At 41.9% G+C, this 14267-nt stretch overlaps 1 protein-coding gene across 1 annotated transcript in view; it reads left to right on the forward strand.

Annotated features, from left to right (window-relative positions):
• CASTOR2 (cytosolic arginine sensor for mTORC1 subunit 2) overlaps window positions 1–14267 on the forward strand; it is a 127854-nt gene that overhangs the window by 906 nt on the left and 112681 nt on the right. The gene's annotated exons all lie outside the window — the stretch shown is intronic.

The following is a 14267-nucleotide window of genomic DNA, read 5'->3' on the forward strand; positions in this document are numbered from 1 at the left end:
GCTGGAGTTCAGGGTGTCCCCGAGCAGCTCTAGGGCAGCCCCCGTGCGCCTCCTGCCCGCTGCCCGGCCGGGCGGGCGGATGAATGGGAGCAGGTGGGGGCCCGGCCGGGCCGGCCGCAGGCTCGGGGCGCCCGCCGGACAACAAAGGCAACAACAGCAGCCCGAGCAGCAGCAGCAGGAGTGCTGCTGGGTTTTTCCCCCTCTCTCTCTCTCTCTCTGTTTTTGTTGGGTTTTGGGGTTTTTTTGGTTTTGTTTTTTTTTTTTCCCCCGGTTTGTTGTTCCTCGCAGCGCTTACAAAAAGAGCGGCTCCTCCACAGGCGGGTTTGTTTAAAAGGAGCTTTTCCAGCGCTGCCAAATTGGGGGATGCATGCCCTGCACTTAAATATTGTGGTGTTAAGTCGTTTGGATTGTGATAGCTTTCAGGAAAAAGAAGAATATAGTGGAGGGCAGTGGTGGCACTGTGAGAATTATTTTTTTTATTTAGGGGGAGGAAAAAAACCCTCTGGCCAGTTTATTGGATGTACAAGGTGCTAGGCCTTTCACACAAAACAACTTGAATTGCAATTGCAGATTCTTCTGTCTTCACTTAGTTTGTTGACTTCACGCTATTCAGAAAGAGGAACGGGAATGTAAATAACACAATTCAAACTCTTCTTGTTTTTCCTGCCTGATAATTACTATTTCAGTTTTCTCCCCACATTCGTTCTTGTATTAAGGTGGGAAATTTTCTTTGGCAGTAGGAAAATAATGAATAGATATTTAAGAAATAGAAAGCAAATTAATTTGTTTTATTTCAAACTGTAATTCAATGCTCTCTGTTTAAATGCTTACAGATGAATGGACCCATTTGTGGTGTAATTTGATTACAGCCCTTTATCTCAAACTTCATGCCTTGAAATTTCACTCTGATTTGGGGCTTGTCCCATTTGGCTTTCTACTAACATTGTTTGCAGTGTAAAGTATATCAGCACCTTGTTTACTGCTGTCCCTGAATACTCCATAGGGCATTAAAGGGTCCTCAGTCTTAAGCTTCTATTTTTATGTGTTGTTTCATTGTAATTGAAAGTTGCTGCTGATTTTTAGAAGGTCTTCTTGCTTCCTCTCCCATGCTTAAAATGTCACTTTTACTGTCAACAATGAAGTCTTTAATCTGTCACTCTTAACGCGTAGACTGGAGTTTCCTGGAGCTTTTTCTGTTTGTTTGGGAATTTTATTATATTTTTTATTTTTATTTTTTAAACTTCAGGGATAGTCGTGTTGTCTTTTTGTTTCCCATTACATTTCAGGTTTTCAATGTTAGAGAGCTGTGAAAGGGTCAGGGCAGTAAGATAACCCCTTTGGGGTTTGATACTTTGTCCAGCATTTGGGTGCAGCACCTGACAGTTTTGTGTTGTCTCTGGTTTCTGTGCTGTCTTTTAACATATATGCCCTGAGTATCAATCTTTCCTTACCTTCCATGGAATCTCACTGACCAGGAACAACAGATGTTTGTGGAATGATTTGTTGGCATGGGAAACTTCTCTTTATTTCCCTTTTGTTAATTTTGTTATTTTTGCAGCCAGTAGAGATGCAGGGGAAGCTTGTATGTGTCATTCTTGAGACAACTGACAGCACTGAAAGGCTTTCTCCTGAGTGCTTTTGCATGCCCTGTGGCAAACAAGGTCCCTGCCCCACGAATCTTCTCTGATCAACATCGGGTGTATAAGAAAGATGAGGGTCTCTGGGAGATGTAACTCTATACATTTATGACCCCACTGTTTCTCTCTCCTCCTTCTTTAAAAAGTGAATATGCCCAAAAGTCAGCAACTTTTTATAAGGGTGCAAGACAAATCATCTGTCCCACACACCCCATGTGCAAAGAACCCCTCAGGGGAGTGAAAGAGGGAGGTGGTCCACATCCCTGCTAATCTGTGCTAAAGAGATAGCAAAGATACCAGTTACTACATCACCTACATTTTTCCCAGTGAGACTTTAAACAGAGTTTCGCTCGTGCTGCAAGGCTGCCAGTAAGAAATAATGATTTGTAGGATAGATGTGACCCAAAGGGGTGACAATGACATCATCAGTATTCTTATGTTAGTCATGCAAGAAATGGGGGTTTTTACACAGCCTCCTGTGAGAAGTGATTTGGAGGATCTCTTTCATGTTGTCATACATCAGGAAAAAGGGCTGGAACAGTTATTTTTTTAATCTGGCACATTTTTCTTAATCCTCTTGGGAAGGAAAAGTAACAAATCTCCTTTTTTACTTGGCCTTTTGCCACTCTCTCACACTCTTGCCCCTGTTCATGACACAAGTGTTTTAATTTAGCTTCTGTTACAATAGCAATATTTTCTGGTACAGAGAACAGCAGTTTTGAGAGTATTCTGATGGCCAGAAGCAAGACAGCAGCTAACACGGTGAAGAGGTGAGACCAGCAGTGAATGAAATAGTGGGCTGGACTGAGAGAAAAGGAAAATACTCTTAATTATGACTTTAAGTTAGGCATGAGGTATTTTATGCAAAGCTGCATTAAGAGAGGTCATCTAGGAATCAATAATAGTGGAACTGCTAAGCAGTTACACTGAGGACTGTGCTCTTGGTGTTCTGCTTTTGTCAGTGCAGGCCCACTGATTTCAGCAGGCTCTGCCAGGCACCCCAGTGGAGGAGTGATCCGTGTCTTTTTTAGTGGCATGCTGAAGATTTGCATGTGTCTCATGTTTTTGCTGTTGCTGTCACCACCATTCTGGTGTTTAATTGATTGTGTTGGTAAGGGCATGGTGCTGATAGCACCAGGGTTGGGGATTCAGCCCTCATACAAGCCACTCACCTAAGAGTTGGACTTGAAAATCTTTGTGAGGCCCTTCCAGCTCAGCTTATTGTGTCTGGCTTGAATGTTCCTTGGTGCCAAGGATTCTCACCTATGCAGAAGCTGTGCACTGTGTTTACACAAGTAAATATAACAATTGTGTGTGGCTTCACCATTGCGTTATTTTCTTTTGTATGTGCCTCTGTAAATGCTAGTTCTCTGGGGCAGAGAGCTGTGCTCATCTGAAAACTCCTGCCTTCATCTCCCTGTGTGCTGCAAAAATGAGCAGCTTCCCTCACACCAAAGTGTCTCTGCTTCCCTGGTTAAACTGTCTCATGCTGCTGGGAGAGGTGCCACAAGTAACCTGCTGGAGGACTTGATACAAATACTGTTCTGCTACATTCCTGTCTTGATTTTTTTTTTTCCCCCTCCTAATTGCAAAATACTTTATAACTTCATCCAACAAGGAAAAGTGCTGGATCCTGCACCTGGGCTGGGGCAGCCCTGGGTGTGGGTGCAGCCTGGGCAAGGAGATGCTGGACAGCAGCACCACACAAAGGGACCTGGGGGTCCTGGCTGGTGGCCAGTGGGACCTGAGCCAGCAGTGCCCTGGGGCCAGCAGGGCCATCCCTGTCCTGGGCTCCAGGCCCAGCAGTGCCAGTGGGGCCAGGGAGGGATTGTCCTGCTCTGCTCTGGGGGCCTCACCTCGAGTGCTGTGTGCAGGTTTGGGCAGCTGAGTGTGAGGAGGAAATTAAACTGAGAGAGAGAGTGCAAAGGAGGCCACGAGCACGGCGAGGCCGTGAGGGGAAGCCGTGTGAGGAGCTGCCGAGGGCACTGGGGCTGGTCAGCTGGAGAAGAGGAGCCTGAGGGGACTCACTGCAGTCTGCAGCTCCCTGGTGAGGGGAAGAGCAGGGGCAGACCCTGATCTCTGCTTGGTGTGACAGTGATGGCAGCTGAGGAATGGCCTGAAGCTGTGTCAGGGGGGTTAAGGCTGGATGTTAGAAAGAGGTTCTTCCCCCAGAGGGTGGCTGGCACTGAACAGGCTCCCCAGGGCAGTGGTCACAGCACCAGGGCTGGCAGAGCTCCAGGATCATCTGGACAATACTCAGGCACACGGTGTGACTCTCAGGGATGGTGCTGTGCAGGCCAGGAGCTGGACTCAGTGACCCTTGTGGGTCCCTTCCAACTCAGCAAATTCTGTGATTCCTTTTAGTGCATAGTAGTTAAATCTGCATGGAGGAGTTTGGGATAATGCATGCATTGAGCCACCAGTGCATGCAACAGATGGTAGGAAGGTGAGCCTACCCTTGTCTTTGCAGAGTATATAAAAATATATGGAGAGTCCAGGAAAATAAAGTGGGGTCAGGGTTCTTGCAAGCACTGGGTCTGTGTCATGTAGTTAGCCTGATTTCTGGGTAATGAAACCCCTGAACATCTGGAGTCAATGCTAGCAAGGTATTTTTCCTGTCTGTTTTAGTACCTAATCTAAGGATTTGGTAGTAAGCAGTGAAGTGGTTGAGGGAGAAAGGTATTATTTAAATTGTAAAGCTATTAAATTAATAATAGAATAAAGTTGAGCAGTTGGTTTGCTCACAGGGCTGGGTGTTTAAATGACCTAATTGTTGGTCATGTGTCAATTGTAGGTCATCACAAATGCTAAAATCTCTGAGGGTTTTTTGATACTCTTTGGTTTGAGATGATCATTATTTCTCAATGCTGAAGAGAAGGAAAATGTTCTGCATTTGTAAAGGATGAGACCTTGGTCACCTGAAATGTTTAAATGCAGCCATTCCAAAAGCATCTGTCAGTCTGGGTTCTTTTTCAAGGTGCTTCAGTTTATGTATATTGGTGACTTGACACAGAATTAGACACTTTGCAAGCTTACAGGATTGGCACTGCATACAGATGGCTGTCCATGTGAATGGGATGCTTCCCAGAGAAGCTAGATGGGATGTAGTGATCCCACTACAATGGGATGCTTGGAGGCAGAAGGTATTCTTGGTGTGGAGAGGCCCTTAAAAATATTAATTCCAATAAAAATGTAGCAAGAAGTGAATGGGGAAAAAATGTACAGAATAATTTGGATTTTCTTTGGCTTTTGAGCAAAAAATAAAACTAGGTTTATTGTCTTTATGTTTGTGGTGGTATATTTGGTAATCTGTCCGTTTTGCTTAGTAATAACTGACACCTCCACTTATGAACAGTGTGCTGTTGCTATTAATATAAGTGTTTCTCATTCCCTGATCATTTGTTTACTGTATAGGTGTCCTGAAATTGGAGATACTGTAATAAAAAGTCTATTTTGGACTTCAGAATATAATAGGACAAACAAGTGCTTAAAATGTATCCATGCATCATTTGAGGACATTGAGATCAGCAGTCTGTTTCCTTTGGTATGAACTCAGACAAACGCATGTTGTTTATGCCCTTATATGAGAAACAGATCGGCCTGCAACACTGCATGATTTTCTGGCAAAGCCAAGTTACTCCTATCATTAAAACCTTTTTTTTTTTGGTCTCTCGTGGCTCCTGCCATCCTGTGCATCCTAGGAAGACCACTGAGTAAAGGCTTTTGCCAGTTATAAGATCATATCTACTCATCTAAAACATGTTGCTCATGTTTCCTTTTGTTGTGGCAAAAACTCCCAAATGCCTTGAATATTTTATTTTCTGGGTATGTGTATATGTGTGTGATATCTGAGGTGTGGGGACTTCTTTTTCAGTGTGATTTGGTGACCATCTGTTACAGAAGGAGTGAGTGCTGATGTCCAGACACCACAGGAGGCTGCAGTGATGGGAAGCCTCATGGCTAAAGCTGCCTGCCTGCCCTTCCCCAGAGCACTCTGCTGCCCTGTTTGTGTCACCATGGGCATTTATGGTGCTGAACTTGCTGGTGGATGTTCAGGATGAGTAGAGCTAGTGAGAATCAGCTAACTGAGTAGGTGGAGAGAACAGAATTTACTTGTTTGGGCTAAGGAAATATATAAGCTCTTTAATTGTGGATGTTATCAGTTTGTGTTCAAGGCTGCAGGGTGTTTCAGCTGCTGCTGGGCTGTGAGAGCATTCTGCAGTGTTTTAACAAGTTAAACCTTGGAAGGAACAGGATTCCTTCCTGATGGTCTCTTACTGTTTATCTACACATGTTATTTTTTCCCTTTATTTTCTGCTTCTGGCACATGGCTTACCAGTGGGGCACTGCCTGATTTTCTCTTTCCTTGCCTGGCAGTTCTGTCATGCAGTCAGTTCTCAACCTACCATGTGGTCCCATCAGGCTGAGGCTGATGCCAAGACAGAAACTGACAGGAGTGCTTAGAAACTAAATGAGATTCCAAAGGTGGAATGGAAGTACTAGATCAAACCTAGAGTGTAATGCTGGGCAGCACTGTGTGCTGGAGAAATGTTGATTTAGATATTGTACTTTTAAAATAAATAGATATTTGCCCCTACTTTGTAGTGGGTTAGTTGTTTATCCTTATTTCCCATGTTTCAGTTCATTGGGAAAGCTGTCACATAGATGAGATGCATCACCTGTGGATAAGGTACAACATCAGTTATGTTAAAAAAACATCAATGGTGCCTGCTCATGATGAGCTGAGAAATAGAAAAGATGAAAAAAATACTCCTCTTTTGCCATGTAACTCATTAAAGATCCCCTCAGATGAATGTTTTTTATTGCTTTGAGGTGAAAGTCAGTATTTAAATTAAAAATGTGGCTTTTATCAGTTAGATGGCTCTTCCTGCAAGCTGGTACTGCTGTGCTTCAGCAGCAGAGCCAGTGGAGGTCTGTTATGGGAAAGTATGAATACTGTGCATTTGTCATCTAGAAGTAACAGCTGAATTGTTCATTAACACAACAGTCTGAATCCACAGTCTACCCCTCTACTGAATTATAACTTAAATTATAATAACTTAAATCTCTGTTTGATAGCTGAATTCTTTGGCAAGGCCTTGGTCATTCTCTATAAAGATGTCTTTCTGTTGATTTTTTTTTTTTTAAATTCTGTTTAGCACACCACCTCATTTATCCAACACACATCTTCTTATTCATCCTTCATGTTAGAGTTTTAATATATTTGGATGAAGGCTCCAATTCCTTTTCTCATCAGAAACAGTATGGATTTGTTCTTTTGTTTGCTGCCAACTCAAGAGTAAACTCCAGCTCTGATCTGCTGGTAACTGAAAGCTGGTAAAGGAAGAATTATCCAACAGGATTGTGAGGAAATATCTCCATTCATTATAGTTCAGAATCAGCAGAGTAAAGCCTCTGAGCTGCTGTTAGCATTTCAAAGTAAAAAGAGCTCTTCTGCCCACCTTCAACTCATCTGAGTTTTGTGTAGATAAGATATATATGTTAAGAAAGAGAACAACAGGTAAAAATGTTCTATTATGGCACAAAAGAAATGAAGATTAAGTCATTTTCATTACTATACAAGGCCTTGTTAGTCCCAGATGTACTACACAAAGTTTTTCTGTGCTGACCACTGAAATAGAGAATCTGATCTCATTTTTGTGGTCTGATATATAATAAACATTATGTACTGGTTATTAATGTTTTATTTTCACATCCAGAGAAATGCAGTGAGCACCTAAACTTTCTCTCCAACCAGAACAACCTTACTTTGGTCTGTTAAGTGTGGCTTACTAGAGATTAAAATAAAAAGCCTACTTCTGATCTGCAGTCTGCTTTAGGAAGCTCCCAGCAGTAATACCAGAGATACCAGATCTGCCAGCAAATACCAGAGCTGCTGTTTAGCACAGAGTTGGCATGTGGAAGAGAGGAGTGGCAAGTTTGCTTGGTGGCAGAAAACCATCCACTCATCCTTTGGGGACCTCTGAGGTATGCTTTTATGGGATTGCCTGGGTAGGCAAAGGGATTTTTTCAGAATTTCGTGGTCCAGTTATTGTTTGGTAATGTGATGGAAGAAATGTTTTTAAGATACTTGTGCTACTTATTGGCCAGTAATCGTGGGGAGATGTGGGCTGTTGTTGATGGTAAGCTGTCCTTGAGCCAAATTTTTTCAATACAAATTGTTTATAAAGTAGGAACCAAACCCTCTCAGGAGTGTGAATGTATGTTTGGCTGAGATCTAACTGTAAAGGAGAAGTTCATATTTTCCTGTGAAGTTTTAGTGTTCTTATTACAGAGGATACTAGAGATGGCATAAGGTGTGCCTATTTAGGAGCAAAAAGCAACCTTTAAGTCTTGTGCAAAGTATTCAATAGATGAATATTAAAAGTTGATACTTGGGGAATTTCTGAACCTGAGAGGGGAAAATTTACAAGTTTCAACATGGGTAGAGCAGTTAAAAATGTATGTGTGACTCTCCCTGACTTTTTCTGTTCAGACTTTTTAAGAATGTTACATGAAGAGAATCTGGGTAATGATATGCACTGGTTTTAGCAATATCTGAATATTTATCCTGGTTCTGTGATTAAAAGACCAGTATTCAGCCCTTTCTTATGCCATGCATGTTTTTACAGGGTGAGTTGGTGGAAGTTGATAAGTCTGAGACCTTGACTGAAATGGCCCATGTTAATCTTGCTTAACACTTGTAGTTTTTATTTCTTTTCCTAAAGAAAGATTGACTCTTTTCCCTTGATAACCTCTAAGGCACTCACTTGCAAATAAATGTATTCTTGGCATGAATAAAAAAAGGTAGCTCTTAATATTGAGAAGGATATACTCTGCATGCATCTAAGCAACTGTATACATTTACATAGATTTACTTAATCTTTATTTTTGTGCTTTTTTGAAAATGATGGATGACTTATCATGATTAGTCTTTCAGTTGTGATCTTTTTCAAGCTGCTTTTGGGTGGGAATCGGAGTTTGTAACATGGAAAGCAAACATTTTCATTTGCTCTTTTTAAACTACTCCACACTATTAAATGTGCTAAGTATTTAGGAAAAAAAAAATCTCAGCTTATTTTGTGTTTAAAACTAAGCAGTGTAACATGACCTGTACTAAACAAATGAAGCCAGTGGTGACTTGAGACTGCTTGGCAAGACATTGGAGCTGGGAGGTCTCAGCCTTCCACACCTACTTCTTATTTGCAGACTGGAAGAAGAAAACCAAGTTTACTTGCCTTTTCAGAAAAGTTCCTAATTTGTTTCCCAGCCTGGAATTAACTAGTGATCATTTCGACCTAAAGTGAGTAATTTGAAATGAGGAAGATATTGTGGAATCACCCATCTTGTGGAAGATAATATGCTGTCAAAATCTGGTGTGTTGGATAAGTGAACTGGTTACAGTGCCTTTGTCAGTGACTTCTCCTCAGCTGATGTGTTTAATTTGCTTTGGAGTTTGGAGCAGCAAATATTTTTTGATAAATGTTGTTTAAATTATCTCACACCTAAGATAATATTGTCTCTGCAAAAATTTTTGGATTTCAGGTATCTTTATATCAGATGAGCTAATGTTAAAATTGTGCTCTTAATTGTTCTCATATTCAAACTACTTGGTTGCAGAAGGGTGGTGTTTCACTTTCACTGCTGTGGGGATAGATTTCAGGCAATTTATGATATACTGAGATGATGTGTTGTGAGTTACATGTTATTACCCATTTGGCATTTTTGTAAACCAAGCAGAGTTTTGTTGTGTGTAGTTTGTTTGCATCTGCTGAGCCAGCGAGGTGTGAAACCACACACTTGTGGCTCAGTCTCTCTTGAGCTTCCTGCAGGTGAGTCTAGTTTGGGGATGGTTTTCTGCTGTGAGTGGTGGGACTGTGTGCTTTGCAATGGTTCCATTTCACAAATTTAGTGGTCACAAATCGACATAGATTATGTTTGTTAGGAGATTTTTCTTCAGGTAAAATGCCAGCAATGTAGAGTGGTTATAGCAGTTTTTTTGCAAACAAAATCAATGCTTCATTATGGAAAATAAAATGGATGAAGTAGCTGCATTGCAGACAAGGTACAGATGTGCAGAACAACTGGAATCCTAAGGAACAGAGCATCATTTTTAACACAGATTTTGTTTTTCAGTGCTTGTTTTCTTGTCAGTACTCCTGGCATACAGTGTAACAATATTTTGATGACTGCCAGAAACTACTTTGCTACATCAGTTTGATGTTGGCTGAACACAGAAAAGTAATCAAGAATTTGGTTTGACCAGAGCAGGCTTTATGGTTTAATGGGAAAGAGGAAGGGAGGTGATAAAGGCCAGAGCTGGCCTTGTGAATGAGCAAGGATGGCTCATGACTGCCCAGGAGCCTCATGTGGGACTGAGGGTTAATGCAGCAGTGGAGTCTCAAGCTTTTTGTGCAGTTTTCAGTCCAAGCCTGGTACAGTCACAAACTTAGAAAATAGCAAATCTTCCCAGAATGGGTGAGGTCAAGAAGGATCTCTGAAGATCAGGTAGCCCAACCCCCCAGCTCAAGGCAGAGGCTGCTCAAGCAGCTTGCTCAGGATTTTGTCCATTGGGATCTTGTGCTTAAAGCCATGCATGGAGCTTTGCTCTCTGCTGTGTTAACATGTTGTTGACCTCATTCACATTGTAATGCTTTGCTCCATTTGGCATTACTTTGACACAGCATTATAATGCATGATTTAATGTCTCATCTCAGCATGACAAAGTATTTTTTAAACTTAAAAGTGAAACTGGGGAGCCTCTTCTGTTACTGAGAGAACTGTTGGTATGAATGAGAATGTTTGCTGCAGTAGTTCGTTGGTGCTTTGTGAGCATTTCAGGTGAAACTGCTTATTGCCTTAAAACTGTGAAAAACTAAGTGAAACAAAGTAGATGCCAAAAAATTCCATAGCTTGGTTAGAGTAAAGCTTGCCTTGGGAAAGGGCATGCTCTCACTTCTGTGCTGGTGCAGACAACTTAATTGTAATGATTTGTAATGATGTTGGATAGATGCACAAGACTAATGAAGCTACTGCTACCCAAGGCCTCTACATAGAAGTTTCATTTGTGTCCTTGACCTAAGTAAGGAAAAGTATTAGAATGACATGAAGTCCAGATGTGACTTAGTTTGGCTTCAAGTGCAGTATTGTGTGCTGCATGCCCTGCAGTAAATGTGGTGCTTTAGACATTATGCAGTTTCTGAAATTCCACGGTAAGAGTGGTCATGTGATGGAGCCTCACTGTAGGGAAGTGTTTTCTCTGTACTCTTCCTATTGCTATCAAGTTACTCCAAGCATTTCTGAGTGGTTCTTACAATTCCTGTGCATGCAGTCGTGCTGCTGGCTTTATGCCTTATCACATTATCCATCCAGTGCTGTGTTCCAGGGACTGCTGAGGTTTGATCCCAGCAGTCTGTGTCTGTGTGTAGGGAAAGCCTCATGTCTGAGGAAGGGTAAGTTTACAAGGCAAGAGTTTGCTTGGAATCACTGAGCTATCCCCTGGTAGCTCTTATGCTGTGACAGGCCAGAAGTACTTCTTGTTTGCACAGGAGTGTGCAATCAGGCCAGAATGATTAATGTAAATGTAAATTTATGTGTTCTGTACCCATTTGAATGGCTTTGTTCATTCAGATGGTGTTTGAATTGTAATTTTAGGCAATGATTTAAATATGAAGTAGTCCTGAAACAATATAGTTGCCTATTGGCTTTTAATGATCTTGTGGAGCAGTGTATTTTGAATGGATATCTCATATAAAGGTGATAACGACCTTACTATTGGTGGCAAAAAAAAAAAAAAAAAAAAAAACAAAGAAATGCTAAATAACATGTGCATGTATAAGTAATATGCTTAGTGTGAAATTTGTGTCCAAGATGTCCATGAACATATGTTTGAAATTAATTTTCTTCTGTATTTGTAGAAGCATTGAGGCTTAAAACTGGTACATAATTGGCTCTTAATCCATTTTTTATAGCCTTCCATGGCAAGTTACTGCTGTTTATCTCTTTGAGATTTCCTACTACCATAACCATGTGCTTTTCTTAGAGATGAGTGGATGGCCACACCACATAAAATCTATCATAAAGATAGGATCTATCTTTAGGTGCAGTCTCTATTGGCTGGATAACTTAGGGTGTACTTGAAGCATCATAGCAAGGCAGTTGATGAAATTCCTGTCCCTGATTCAACAGTTTCCATCTCCAGTGTTTTGGAAGTTGCTGTTAATTTGTTGTGTGGGTTCTGAGTTCAGGAGAGACAAAAACCCCCAAACATCAGACCCTCTACACTTTGAAGCCACCTCGTTTTGTTTATGTTTATGGTACAGACTCACAGTTGGAGTAGTGTGGCTATGGGCTGGTTAATTCAGAGTTGGAGTGGAAATGACTGACTTGTTAATCTTTCTTTGCTCAGGGGAATGAATGGTCAGATGATTAGATCTTGTAAGGAGAAAAACTGTTTTTATGGGTATAAGGTGTGTGACTAGTAATGGTGTTAACCTTTCTTCAAAACTGTAGGGGAGGCTTTATCTATATGTGTTACTAGTATCCCACTTTGAATATTGCATTTTCTCACTTTGTGTTTTTACAGTAATCATTTTTCCCTTTCACTTGGGTTTGAAAAAATTCAGTGACAGGAGCAGTTTCTGGATTCAAAACAGACTGGTACTTGTACTTTTTCCCAGGCCTGTTAAAACATAATCCTGGTTATATATTTCTTGCAGGATCAGCACATCAGAAAAGGACACGAAAGAATTTCATCTGCTCCTTAAGTGAGCCTTACATAAAACAAAGTTTAAAATTAATGAGGACTTTCATTGTCAGGTTTTCTTCCCACTTAAAGTTCACTTGATATCAAATCACTGTGAGGTACATGATAATGTACTTTTCAGAATCACCTAAGTCCCATGAAAAAAACCAAGCACTTGGGTACCCCAAGGGTCATTGGAAGCCAACAGGGCTTGGACTCCAAAATGGCTGTTGCTGTTCCAGGAGGAGATGCTTAAGGGCTTTAAAAATTTTGCCTCCTGCTCAGACTAGCAGGTAACATTCAGGACAGGAGTAAAGTGAAAATGCACCAAAGGGAAGGAAAGGCTTAGTGTGGCTACTTATGTGGGCAAGAGTGAAGATATACTTCTGAGAATTAGTACAGGGGATGAAAAATGGAGATCTCTGTTCTTCTCTCCTCTCATAGCCAGGTGGGCTGCAGGCTGGCTTCACTCCATGTCTCCAGCAGCATCCAGCCCCTGTGCTGCCTCAGCAGTGCTCCCTGCACTCCCAGGCCCCCCTGGTGGGTGCTCCAGGCTCAGCCAGCACAGCATGTGCCAGCTGCACCTCTGGGAGCTGGGCAGAGGCTCTGCCTTGCTTTGCAGAGGAGGAAACTAAGGCTCATAGGAAGGTGAGTGCCTTACTGTCCTGGATTAGGGCAAATTTGGGAGAAAAACCTCTAAAGGGGTTCCTCCAGAAAGGAATCCTCTAGATTCAACTGGTTCGGGAAAATACTTCCTTGGAGAAGAAGTCAAAAAAGACTGTTTATTTCACAGGCAAAGCATTCACCAGCACAAAAAATTGAACAATATTAAACACTAGGACACTGCTGTTCTGAGAGATGGCAAATTCAGAAAGTCATTGTAGCTCAGTCTCTTATCAGTCCCTCCTGTGCTGGGAAATGCCACGTTCTGGCCCCAGTGGGCCACAGGTGTGAGCTCCTGGTGTTCTTCTGGGTTTTCAGTCCAGAGCAGGTTTCTACAGTCCCAAGAAAAACAAAAGCCACAGTGCAGGGCACTTCACTGCCTCAGCTAGCTTAAAAAAATCTAACTAAAAAGCAAAGGAGGGCCCTCTCCCGCTGTCTGTCCCTGCTGCAGACAGCACAGTCCAGGAGGAGGAGTGCAGGGGAGCAAGTGCAGTGTCTGAAAACAAACTGTGCTTCTTCTCTTCCCCCCTTCACTCTCAGAACCAGTCTTAAAGGTGCAAAACTTAACATCCAGCATAAACAGAACAGATGATTGGGGATACAAGCATCATTTAGGCAACCCTGGACTCTTACCCATCTCATTCAGCAGGTCTGCAGTAGCACTTCACACTTGTTTTCCACATCTTAATAGTCTTCACCACTAGGACTACCCCTTTCTTGTAGGACAGATGAGGGCCATCTTTTCAGTCCATGTGTGTATTAGCCACTTTGAAGTCCTTGTCATCCAGCTGCTGCTGTCTTTTGTGGTTTTTTCTTCCTAGTTTTGGTAGGCTCATGAATGGAGGTGTTCTGTGTTGTCTCTCCTTGTACCTTGAGAGAGCAATGTGGGTTGGAAGATGTCCATATGAGCTTCCAGTAGTAACAGCAGTGTTTCTGAAACTCACAAAGAAAGCCACCAGAAATGTACTCATATGTATGTGTGGCACTTAAATACACATAAACACACATATATCTATGTACATGTGTACAATGTGTCTGTAGCTGTATACGTGTCATTCCCAAGTCAGAGTTCTCTTGAAATGGAAATTGCCTCAGCTAGAAAGCAGAGGTATCTCCTGCTGACAAATAAAACCACGTGTTTTTAGGAGCTCTAATAGTTGTACTTTGGGACAGAGAATGTCTCTCTTCCAGTATCCTTCAGACAACAGCTGCCACAATGAAGC

Source organism: Haemorhous mexicanus, chromosome 22 (assembly GCF_027477595.1).
Source record: "Haemorhous mexicanus isolate bHaeMex1 chromosome 22, bHaeMex1.pri, whole genome shotgun sequence".
In the NCBI taxonomy this organism is placed as follows: domain Eukaryota; kingdom Metazoa; phylum Chordata; class Aves; order Passeriformes; family Fringillidae; genus Haemorhous; species Haemorhous mexicanus.